Source organism: Balaenoptera acutorostrata, chromosome 21, assembly GCF_949987535.1.
Source record: "Balaenoptera acutorostrata chromosome 21, mBalAcu1.1, whole genome shotgun sequence".
NCBI classification, from domain to species: domain Eukaryota; kingdom Metazoa; phylum Chordata; class Mammalia; order Artiodactyla; family Balaenopteridae; genus Balaenoptera; species Balaenoptera acutorostrata.
In genome coordinates this window covers 16,504,962-16,518,129 of record NC_080084.1, presented here as the reverse complement: position 1 = coordinate 16,518,129, position 13,168 = coordinate 16,504,962, and positions in this window count along the sequence as shown.

Genomic DNA, 13,168 nt, shown 5'->3' with positions numbered 1-13,168 from the left:
GATGAAAGAGAAAACCCTCCCGCCCCAAAGCCCAGTTAATAGGAGTGAGGTGTTGAGTCTGCTGCTTTACGACCCGGAGGGAGGCATTAATTGAATCCGGAATGTTGTTCCCAAGAAGGAAGGCGGGAGTGCCACTCCCTTCCACGCTTCCTAAAGATGTTTATTTAACCCTGATGCGGGAAAAATAACCCCGATGTTTTCGGCTTTTGGAAAAGTCCTCACCCCATCTTGTACTCGTGTGAATTGTCTTCTCAGGAAATGACAATTAGGGTCCACATTTGGTGCGAAGCTAGACCCAGGGAAATTGACGCGTAAAGGATTTAATACACTCCAGGGCCGATTCAGGTTTCTTTGCCCTGCTCTTTCCAGGTCAATTCGCGTTTTTCCCGCCCCCGTTTTTACTTATGCATTTCGTTTCCCAAAGGCCGCTTCTGGCAGGGGGTGTGTGCGCGCCGCGGTGGGGACACAACAGAAGCCAAAAAGTATTCGCCCATCTTGCCAAGTCTTGTTAGTGAGAATTAACCAGCGAGCGGGGAATTACAAGACTCGCTCCGGGCCTTGGTGGCAGCGGGGTCGAGTCTTCCACTCTGGGTCTGCAGAGGCAACAAGGGCCGCTGAACCCGCGGGGTCCCTCCCTCCCCTGAGTCGGCCTTCCGCTCCGCCTTTGTTCCCCGCGGAGCGGCTCTCCGGAGATGTCACCTCCGGCCTCCAGGGCCACCCCTCCACTCCCCAGCCCGGCCTCGGCGGCGGTCTCCACTTCCGAAACCTACGACCCGCGCTCCCCTCCCGCTGCGCCCGCGCTCCCGGGCCCCCGGCCCAAGCTGAGTGCGCCGCGAGGAGCGCCGCTCACCCGTGGGGATGCTCCTTTTTACCTCGGGCTCCAAAATGGCTCTGCAATGCACTGATCCCGTCTCTATTTAAAATTTACTATTTTGCTCATCGTGGATTCTTTTCGTGGGGGGGGGGCACTAACTTTGCTTAAGGCACTATATTAGGATATTTATTTTGACCACCGACTTTCGGGCTCCCCCTGACATTTTGCACACGAGGCGCGTGCTCACTCTGGTCCCGGGCCTGGAGGAGGCCACCACTGCGGACAGACCGAGGCCGCGGGGCGCTGCGGAGGGGCGGTCAGCGGTCAAAGGCTCGCTGCTTGGCTTCTCCGCTGGGAAGGGGTCTGTACTCCCTCCAAGGGCAAAAGGGGCCCACCACTGCGGACAGACCGAGGCCGCGGGGCGCTGCGGAGGGGCGGTCAGCGGTCAAAGGCTCGCTGCTTGGCTTCTCCGCTGGGAAGGGGTCTGTACTCCCTCCAAGGGCAAAAGGGGCCTCTGTCCGGTTTCTCACGTGCTGAGGTGGCCGTGAGGCTCCGTGTAAAGACTCACTCTCCCTGGTACACCAGGAGCGCACCCTTCCCAAGGGGCTCCCACGCCCCGACCGTCCCCAGCTTTCCCGGGCCGCTCTTGGGCAGCCAGGCCCGCTTCCAGGAAAACGCCGTTGCCTTTCCAAGGGCTTGAACTGGACATCTCGTGGAAGAGCCTCTCAGTCGGAGGCAGGTCCGGGCCAACTGCGCACGTGTCGCAGGAGCTGGGAGACGTCCCCCTGCCGCACCCGCCGGGCTCTGCTAGCCTTTGTCTCCCCAGCGCTGGGGGCGCCTCCCCGCCCGCCTGACCCCCGCCCGGCGCTCACGTGGCCCGTAAATAACAGTCAAATCCGGCAGGGGGGAGGAAAATGCCCACCGAACAAAGACTTGTTTTCTGCACCTGACAGTAATCCACGGTCGAAGCCCGTAAATCCCGCAGGCAATGCACAAGGAAGGGGGCGTGGGCGGGCGCGTGTGAGCGTGTGTCCACGTGTGCGCGCCCGCGCCCGCGCCTGCGCTCCCGCTCTCTGGAGGGGAGCCGGAGCTCCCACTTCACGTAGTTAAGCCGAGAGCCGCTTGCGTTACGAACGCGAATGCCTCATTTTTGAAGAAGACTGGGAAAAAAAATCCTCCGCCTTCAAGTGAGGAATTAGCTTTCCTAACTAATTAGCTTTCCTAATTAGTTGTGTGAATTTCAGCCAACGAGATTTAAATTTCGTATTTATCCGGGTCCTCTGTAAGCACCCTAGATAATTGTTTTAATTTTAATTTTTGGTATTGTAAGTATGGGGGTCGTTTGCTACACAGTTAAATGAATACAATGTGAGGGCTACCCGATACCGGCTATAGAGGTGATAAAACTTGTCTCCATTGAGTATGCAGCGGGGGCGGGGCGGGGGGGACCTTAATCAGTTTACACAGGAACCTCGTGAAACAGCTTGTCAATAAGTAGATCTTGGAGAAAACAAAGGCATTTAGAAGGAAAACATTGAATGTCATTTCAAAGTTAATTTAATTAAGGAAGGCATAGCTGCAGGAGTTGAGATGGGATTACCCAAGGAGAGAGATTTTTATTTATATTCAGCAGGAAACCTACTTTAAACATTCACTGTGACATGTAAATCCAGCTTCTCTTTCATCAGACAGTCCTCAGACAGACCTTATTAGTCACTGTCAGGCCTGGCAAAACCCTTGTTCTTGTTTAAGAACACATTTCCAACTAGGAAGTTGTGTGATCTGGGAATTTAAAGCCCAGAGTAGGATCCCCAGAGAGGACTGTGGCTTCTATTCTGGTTCTGATGCCAACCTCTGACTCACTGCCCTGTTCCCAAGTGCCTGAATAAAACTTGCCTGAAAAATCATTAATGAATTAATCTAGGTGGTGATGGAAAGAAAGGTTCTGTGGATTCCTCTTTCCTGAGTAGAGAGGGCGCCTTGCTTATTACTCTCAACTGGAACAAGAATTGTCCTTTTTGCATGGAGCTGTTGGCTAGGTTTCTTAGATCAGCTGATTGGGGAGCTTCCCCCCATAGTGGGAATGCTCAAAAGAACTGAGAGGCTTTCTCATGCTCCTCAAGGTAAGAAGTCTGTATATACTGTGTGTTTTTGGCAACAGGTATAGATGGAAATGAGGAACGTCTGTCTTTCCCTGCCCACCACTGCACATCAAGTCAGGACTCAAAAGCAATGGAAAGTCTTCAGTGTTGAGAATGAACATCACCAAACAACCTCAGAAACATAACCTGAAGGCTTTTTTAGTCCTGACTTTGTCATAGATTTGTTCCATAGCCTCCATTTATTTTTCTATCCACGATACTGTAGTATTTGCTGATGATTTAAAGTGCTAGGTTTCTAATCCAGGGACTCTGCAGAAAGGTTTAATATGTTGCTTCATTCAGTACTTTATTTTGAAAATGATTCGGTCTAGGCTATGCCAGCATCTAGCTTAGTGATCCTGGGCAAGACAATCTCCCTGGGTCTGTTTCTTCACCTGCGAAATGAAGAGTTTGGGCAGGATGATTTGTCGGATCTAGTTCATTTCCAGCCCTGTGTGATTCTGAGCAGGAGAGCTCTCTGCCAGCCTGAAACAGCCACCACCGCTCCCTCCTCAAAGCTAGGCACACTGAAATGCCACAATGTGTGCGGAACAGTCTCTGCTTCCTTTCTGTCCCTCTTTTGCTCAAGGAGAGCAAAGTTCGTAGCTTTATGTTTAGTCTAGTGCTAATGTCCCAAGCCTCTTGACAAAACTTCTTCAAGATTTTAAAATCAAAATTTGGAAACAAATACTCCAAATAGGAGATAAAAATCAGCTCAGAGTTTTGGGGGGGGGGGTCATTCTAGCTGTGAATATTTTCATATCCATTTATTCAACAAACATGTTAAACTCAGTGGGGGAAACTTGTCTGAAACACTGTGCCTTCAAAGAGTTTATAATCTAGTTGGTCTAGTTAGGGTGTGATTGTCATTGTAGGTTACTGCAGGGCAGTCTAATCAATGTCTTTAGGGAAGAACAAACAAAATGCCAGGGAGATTCAGACAAGGAAGGGATTGAAATGCGTTGTGGGATCCTTAGGGAAGAAAAAGGCCATTGTGAATAAAATGAATTTCATCTACTTAAATGTTATCCTTGATTTCTCTTGGTCCTTTTTTTTTTTTAGCTTTCATCCCACCTCTGACATTCATTCTGTCCTTGTGCCTTGTATCTTTTCCTTTCATTTGTTAACTTCACTCTTCCCCTGTGGGTTTCCCTGCTAAAAATAGATGAGCGCTTGGTCTGAAGCTGCAAGGGAGCCAAGATGAGGCAAAGGCTCTGTTGAAAATCTATGCAATGGGACTTCCCTGGTGGTCCAGGAGTAAAGAATCCACCTTGCAATGCAGGGGACTCGGGTTCGGTCCCTGGTCACGATACTAGGGTCCCACGTGCCGTGGGCTGAGTGCGCGCCTCAACTAGAGCCCGCACCACAACTACAGAGCCCACGTGCCCGTGGAGCCTGTGCGCCACAAGTAGAGAGAAGCCCGTGAACTGCAACGAAAGATCCCACATGCCTCAAAGAAGATCCCGCGTGCCACAACTAAGACCTGACGCAGCCAAAAGTAAATAAAATAAATAAATAAATATAATAAAATATACTATCTTAGAAAAAAAAGAAAGAAAGAAAAAGAAAATCTATGCTGTGGTCAGTGAGCCGACCTAGATGTGAGATGACCCAAGTGTGGGCCTGACTCTAACTTTCATTGTCATCTTCAGCAAATCAGTTTTCTATACCTTAATTTTACCATCTGTAAAAGTAGGGAAAATAATGCACTTACTTTCTTTTCTCAGGACAACAAAACACCTAAAGCACCTTTCCAAGGATCCTACTCTGAAATTCTTGTCCAAAGCAAACATTGGCATTAAGTGGTCAGAAAAGATTTTGGGAATTGTGAGATTATTTGTATTTACATATAAATATATATAATTTTTAAATTCTTACCTAGAAGTAAACATTAAATCACATTTATTTATGTATTTTCTAAATCTTTTTTTATGGAAAGCAATAAAACAACCAGAAATTAAGACTATCACAGGAAATCTGGGACTTTGTGCCATTATTTCCTCATTGGTTAAACAGTAAAGGAAACAAAGTCATAAAAGACCCCTGTCATGCCGCCTGTTTGATACCACAACCCCAGGTCATCATTATCCACTGATGTCTCCATATACATTCTGCAGAGGGTCCTGGACACAGTCCTTCCTGCCCAATAATATAATATAGAGAGTGTGTGTCCTGCCTTTCAGATGGTTTAAAAATACTTTGCTTCTACAGCTTGGCCTTACTGAGGTCTTTTTGTGTAATGGTTGGTTAATTCTCATCCTAACTGTACAGGAGAGGACAAAAATCTTCCCTCTACCCTCTTAGGTTTGTTAGTTGGGGCCTGATAATTAAACTGACAAAGCCAGGTTAACAGGAGAAAAAGCATACAATTTTAATTGATGTTAATATCTCTCTTTTTTTTTTTTTTTTTACATGTACAGGGGCTTCACAGAAAAAAGAGAAACCCAAAGAAGTGGATAGACTTGGAGGCTTATATGCCATTTTAATAAAGAGCAATAAATTGTAGAGAAGCAATTAGACAAAGAAAAGGGGGTTTGGGCTTCTAGGGCTGATGAATGATGAGAAAGTGACTAGGAAATATATGGGGGAAACTAATGGTAGATAGGGGCTATTTAGTGAGGACTTGTTTGTGCAGACTCAGCTGGGTACCATTTCTGTCTCTGGTGATGAGGGTCATTCTCCTCTTCCTGGTACAGGAGAAGGAGGCACCTGCACAGGGGAAATTTATGCCCTGCTTTTAGACAGATGAGAAGGGGGGGGGCAGAGAGCTCTTTTCACATCTGTTTCTCAGTTGCCTTTAACTGACAATAATCCTTATGCCAACGTGGCATATTTGGGGGTGGCATATTCTGATCCCTTTCATAACCATCTTGAAGCTTGACCAAATGCTGGGCAGGGCAAAGAGAGGTGCCAGAGTCTCAGCTTGAGCCTTCCTTGAATGATAAGTGGGTCCCATTCAGTCCAACAGTGGCTTTAGAAACCCTGTAGTCCTTTAGAAACTAAAGTCCTTACTTCTGAGTTTTCAGGCAGATGGAAGGGGCCAAGAACCAACAATTCCTAAATGAAAAATATCCACATTTAATGAACTATTTTAGCAAAAAAGAAAAATGCCTTTGATACTTCATGAGATTGATCAGTTCACATCGGTTGAAATAATGGTTTCCGAAATCAGGGTATGAACGGCCTCTCCCAGCTGGATGGGATACTCAGATTGTCAGCCCTGGAAAGGAACAAAAGGAGAAGCAGAGGTGAGGAGGAGCAAAAGGGCTCCACCTCAAGCTTCTCAGTGGGCTGCCATGACTCCTGCAGAATGACAGCCCCACCTGCTCAGGGGGCCCCATCCCCACATCTGCCTCCATCACCCTGCACCATGAAGCCGCTCCTCAGATTGTGTACATTTCCCTCTGTATGCTATCCCTTGTCTATGCTATCCAGTTTTTGCCTTTATATTACTTATTTATTTATTACTTCTTTTCTTTTATTTACTTCTTTTTGGCTGCATCGGGTCTTCATTGCTGCGTGCTGGCTTTCTCTGGTTGCCGCGAGCGGGGGCTACTCTTCGTTGCGGTGCACGGGCTTCTCATTGCAGTGGCTTCTCTTGTTGTGGGTCACGGGCTCTAGGCGCACAGGCTTATTTGCTCCGCGGCTATGGGATCATCTGGGACCATGGATTGAACCTGTGTCCCCTGCCTTGGCAGGCAGATTCTTAACCACTGTGCCACCAGGGAAGTCCCCAGTTTTTGTCTTTAAAAAAAAATTATTTGGGCTATCCAGAATCAACATGCAAAAGGAATACAGCTAAATGCGCTTCATTCTTTCCCAGATAAGAATTTTGTTCTCTCTCTACTTCTTCAGTTGGAATTAGCATAACAATCCACAGGGGTTTACTCACTGAGCGAAACACCAGGGTCCTCTTTAAGCAGTGGTTAATTACATCCTGCCATTTATCCCATTTATTAGAGGTTAACTAATTAGCACCCAGCCAGCTCCATTTTTAATCTAATGTATTCCTCTTTCCCCCCAGACTCCCAGTGTCCTCTGTGTCACACAGTCCTGAACCAGCTAACAAGCTAACAGTCTGTCTTCTCTTCTAGGTGACCCAGGCCCCTTTTCCAAGGCCCATCAGGCTTCCTCTGCCTTGAGTCTGAGCTGTATCCTCTCTAGTCCTAGGTTTCTTTTGGTGCAATGAAAAAAGACCCAGGCTTTGGAGCCAGACAAATGTGGGTTTCAACGTTAGCTTGGCCATTTAGAGGCTGGGGAACTTCAGGTAAGTCCTGATTTTCCGTTTCCTCGTCTTTTCAATGGCAATGTTACTAACACATAGACTGATTATTGGGAATGTTATTCAACAAAATCTTACTCCCTGTCTCTTAAAGAATATTTTTTAAAGAAGCTAAGAGATGTCTGTGAGGCAGCGTTTCTGATTTACGTTGAACATCACTGTACAATACATCGTCCTCTCCATGGAGGTTCCATTGGCAAACCTCCAGGCGCACGGGGAAGCACAGGTGTGTTCTTTTTTTTTTTTTTTTTTTTTAAATTTTATTTTATTTTATTTATTTATGGCTGTGTTGGGTCTTCGTTTCTGTGCGAGGGCTTTCTCCAGTTGTGGCAAGCGGGGGCCACTCTTCATCGCGGTGCACGGGCCTCTCACTATCGTGGCCTCTCCTGTTGTGGAGCACAGGCTCCAGACGCGCAGGCTCAGTAGTTGTGGCTCACAGGCCCAGTTGCTCCGCGGCATGTGGGATCTTCCCAGACCAGGGCTCGCACCCGTGTCCCCTGCATTGGCAGGCAGACTCTCAACCCCTGCGCCACCAGGGAAGCCCCAGGTGTGTTCTTGTGTCCTTAGGCCAGGCTGCTCAGTGAGCCCAGCTGTTAACCCAGGTGTTTGCCCAGTTGTTTTCCTATCAGCCAACATAACTCGAAAGGCTCCTGGATCCTTTCTGCTGCTCCCACTATCCTGCACTGCCCCATCCCCCCTCCTCCCAGTCCCTTTGATGGGTCTCCACGCCTCCCTCCATTTATCCAAGCACAAATCTCACTGTGTCGCTGAAACCTTCTGCGACCCCTGCAGCAAGAAAGGCAATCCTTCCCTCTTCCGGTTTTCTCCAGTCCTTACTGCCTTTCTGTCATTTATCTCTTACTGTTTCCTGCACAGTGCTTGTCTTCTCACCAGCGTTATGTGAGAAATTTCCTCGATGAGATGGTAGCTTCCAGTTCCACTACTGGGCAAACCATCTGTCTTAGTCCTGTCAGGTGCTATAACAAAAGTACCATAGACTGGGTGGCTTAAACAACAGACATTTCCTTCTCTCAGTTCTGGAGGTTGGGAATTCCATCCAAGTTTAAGGTGCTGGCAGATCTGGTCCTGGTTTGTAAATGGCCATCTTTTCATTACATCATTACATGTACAGAGCAGAGAGAGAGAGAGGAAGCAAGCTCTCTCTTCTTATAAACGCACTAATCCCATTCATAACGGCTCCACCCTCATAACCTTATCCCCTCCAAAGGCTCCGCCTCCAAATACCTTCCCACTGGGGTTTAGGGTTTCAACATATGAATTTAGTGGGGGACACATTCAGTCCATAACACAATCCCAGAGGTCTTGGGACAAAAAGACTCTCAGGCTTGAACCACATGGTTTATTGAATCAGTTGAAAACACCCAGTGAGAAACAGGGAAGAAAAGATGAGGTAGGTTAGGGCTTCCCTGGTGGTGCAGTGGTTAAGAATCCGCCTGCCAATGCAGGGGACACGGGTTCAAGCCCTGGTCTGGGAAGATCCCACATGCCGCGGTGCAATAAAGACCGGACGCCACAACTACTGAGCCTGTGCTCTAGAGCCCGTGAGCCACAACTACTGAGCCCAGGTGCCACAACTACTGAAGCCTGTGCACCTAGAGCCTGTGCTCCGCAACAAGAGAAGCCACCGCAATGAGAAGCCCACGCACCGCAACGAAGAGTAACCCCCTCTCTCCACAACTAGAGAAAGGTCGCACGCAGCAAAGAAGAACCAACGCAGCCAAAAATAAATAAATAAAATTAATTAATTAATTTAAAAAAAAAGATGAGGTAGGTTAACCCACTCAGGTTAGGGTGCAAGTGAGTCAAAGGACCACGCTACTTGTATCCTCAGTTAACGCAGAGTTCTCATGTCCTGTGTTCTCTGCCACAGCAGCCTTCCCTGTTCATGGTGTGGTTATGCAGCCCAGAGTTGAAGTTTGAACAAGGAGGCTCAGCAGAGGAAAAGTCTGAGCCAACACATGCTTGCTCTATGAGAGATGAAAGGGGCGAGTGTGCCTGGCCAATAAGTAGCTTGCTGAACAGCCGTGGGTTTTATCTATGTTTCTAGGCAAAACATAAGTGGAGCCAGAATGGGACCAAAATGATGTCACCAATGGTGGTGGATTTACGAATGATAGCTGTCATCCTAGAGGTGGCATAATCCATACCTTACGACTTGTTCCTTCCATCCTTTTCTGTCTATAAGTAACATTCTTGTTTCATTCTTTTTTTTAAAAATGTGGCAAATATACATAAAACTTACCATTTTAACCATTTTCAAGCACACAGTTCAGTGGCATTAAGTATATTCACCGTATTGTGCAACCATTACCACCATCCATCTCCAGAACTTCCACACCACCCAAACTCTGTATCCATTAAATATTAACCCCTCATTGCCCACCTCCCTCCAGCCACTGGCAACCTCTATTCTACTTTCCTCCATTCATGTCTCCATGAATTTGCCTATTCTGAATAATCCATATAAGTGGAATCATACAATAGTTGTCCTTTTATGTCTGGCTTATTTCACTCAGCACAGCGTTTTCAAGACTCATCCATGTTGCAGCCTGTATCACAATTTCATTCCTTTTTAAGACTGAATAATATTCCATTGTATGTATAGACTACATTTTTTTTAATCCATAATCTGCTGATGAACATCTGGGTCATTTCTAGCTATTGCTGCGCCCATTGGTGTACCAGCATCTGTTAAATCTCTGCTTTCAATTTTCTCAGGTATATACCTACAAGTGGAATCGCTAGATCATATGGTAATTCTTTGTTTAACTCTTTGAGGCTCATCCTTTTTTATCTGTTCAATACTCATATGCTCTATTTATTTTTCTATAGCTCACATGTCTCATAAGCTTTGTCTTGGTCCATTCGGGCTATTATAACAAATTACCATAGACCAAGCAGCTTAAACAACAAACATTTTTTTCTCCCAGTTCTGGAAGCTGGGAAGTCCAAGACCAAGGTTCCAGCAGATCTGCTGTCTGGTGAGGACCTGTTTCCTTGTTGGTAACTTATTGTAACCTCACATGGCAGAAGGGACAAGGGAGCTACCTGAGGTCTCTTTTATAAGGGCATGAATCCCATTCCTGAGGGCTTCACCCTCATGAGCCAATCACCTCCTAAAGACCCCACTTCTCATACGATCACCTTGGGGGTTAGGACTCCAACCTATGAATTTTGAGGGGACACAAACATTCAGTCCGCCGCACACTTCTCTACTTAGTTTTCCTCATTTTCTGTAGCAGAACTGAGTCATCTTAGGTATTGAAGCTGATTCACATTACAACCCCTGTCCGTATTATCTGCCAAGCAACACGGTCAGACCTGATCATGGACCCTGACAAAACTTCTACAATCCTCAGGTCAGAGCTATGCACAGAATACCTGGACCAGAGATTTATTAACTTATGGATTGCTATGACGGAGCTCAGAAAAAAGCCAAGAGCCCTCCATGCCCCTGCTCCACACTCCCACACCCTCTCTGCGCCATTTGTGCTCTCTACGTTCTTTCACACGCTTTGTAGGGTTTACCTGCTCTACACACCATCACTGCGGCTGGCTTCTCTGGCCACCACTTCCTGTTCCTTTTATGTGGTTTCGCTGTTTGCTGCCAGGGGGTTCCCAGGGCTGCAGCTTGCTCCTCTGGAGAGACCCATCCAGACCCTCAGCCTCAGGCTAGTCCACCCAGCCAGCTGCCACCGGGGCCCCTCGGCGCCAAAAGCCCAGGAGCATCGGGCACTTTCCAATCCTCCCCTGAACAGGCAGATTTAATCCTCTCATGTCCTCTGCAGGAACTTCTGCTCAACCGAGGCTCACAAAGCCAGTCACGCTGAAATGCGCTTATGTGTGTGGATGGCTGTTCAGAGCAGAACCCCGGCTGGAGGGTACATACGCACTTCCTGGCCCCAGGCATAAACACCACATATGTATTTTTTCCTTTCAGAAGGGATATTTTTCATGCTTGCAATGAAGTGTGGTCAGAACGTATTCTCTTCTAGAATATTAGGTCAGCCAGAGGTTTTTTTCCTTCTGCTTTATACATGTGAATAAAAAAGGGAGTCAGCAAAGCATGGCATTAAATATGTTACACACGTGTCGGTAGATGCAATTCTAGAGCAGACTTCTTTTCTGGGGTATTTGTTGGTGATTTAAAGGGAAAGGCGAGAGATTAGACTCTGTGCCTTTCACAGTAGCTTCAATCTTTGGGTTGGGAAAAACATAGAAATATCTAAATGTTATATAATATCTAAATAATTATCTAAACATGATCAGGATTTCCACTTGGAAGTTATCAAGTTTGAAGTCTATCAAACTGCAGACTGCTGAAAATATAGGTTCTTTTTTGTCTTATGAGGGCTCCTGTTTCTGTGCCTTCTCTCCAATTGACTGAAGAATCAAGAAGAATATTTTGCTTGAACTTTCCCTGTAGGGCAACCCTGGCAAAGGTCTTTTCCTGTATTAAATTCCCTAAGACCTTGCACTGCAGAGGTGAAGTGTGTGTGTGTATGTATACATACACACATACATATATGCTTGTATACATATACATACATACATATACACATGTTTTATAACATTTATTTTTTCCTCTTGAAACACCCATTTCCAACCTTCCCCTCATTTTTGTAAAACCCCCTTTTTCCTTCCCGGCCCCTTGCAATTCAAAGGGGTTTTCTTCTTCCCCCTTTGTGTGAGTGTTAACTCATATACACTCGTGACAGGATGTATTCAAATTAAATGCTTAGAAAATTCAGAGACTGATTTTCTTCCACCCCCAGTCTGGGTTTTCTGACTTGTCGATGCATCTTCAGTTAGCTATCACTTTGGAAGGTCAGCTGCACTCACTGGGTGATGACTGACAGGCGGGAACGGGGAGGGTCAGGGGGCGCCCAGGAGCCAGGCATCTTGGCAAAGGAAGAGAGCGTTTGCTCCCATTAGGCTCGGGATCAGTGCCGGGCATCGCCCCCAGCCCCGGGTCAGCGCCTCAGGGTCAGCTTGCGTCTGTCTGTCTGCCTCCCTCCTGTACTCCTTCAAGTCCTGTTTTGAGAGGAGATAGTTGCTGTCAGGATAATTAAAATGAAAAGATGGTTGACAGAGGCATCGGCCGTGTGCTGAGCTTTGTAGCCAAAGTACCCCATTAGCTAAGGGGTCCTGTGGACACCTGAAATTCCCCAAGCTCCCTGCCTGCCTCCTGGGTGGGTGGGACTCCACTTTGAAGAGAACTCAATGTAAGATATCCTACATGGGGGCCAGGAAACAGACACTCAGTACCTGGGGACCGTCTTAGTCTGCTAGGGCTGCCGTAACAAAGGACCACAGACTGAGTGGCTTAAACAACACATATTTATTTCCACACAGTTCTGGAGGCCAGAAGTCGAGATCAGGGTGTGGGCGGGGGTGGTTTCTTTAGAGGCCTCTCTCCTTGGTGGGTAGATGGCGGCCTTCTCCCTGTGTCCTCACATGGCCTTTCCTCTGTGTGTCTGTGTCCTAATCTCCTCTTCTTATAAGGGCACCAGTCATACTGGAATAGGACCCACTCTAATGCTCTCATTTTAACTTAATTACCTCATGAAAGCCCTTGTCTCCAAATATATCATATTCTGAGGTACTGGGAGTTAGGCGGTTAACATAGGAATTTTGGTGATGTAACAGAACTGTTGTTAACTCTTCCCAGAAAGAGGCCTGAACCCCTCAACTTGATCTTCCTGACCCTGTCTCCGCAGGAGGTAGCTCCGCGTAGGTTCTGGAATCAGCCAAAGGTGGACTTGGACCCCAGCTGGATCCTTTCTAGCTGTGTGGCCTTAGGTGGGTTACTTAATATCTCTGAGCTCTGGTTTCCTCTGCTGGGAAACGGGGACAAAATACACACACCTCAGGGTAAGCCTGTGGATTCAGTGAGATGATGTAGAAGAG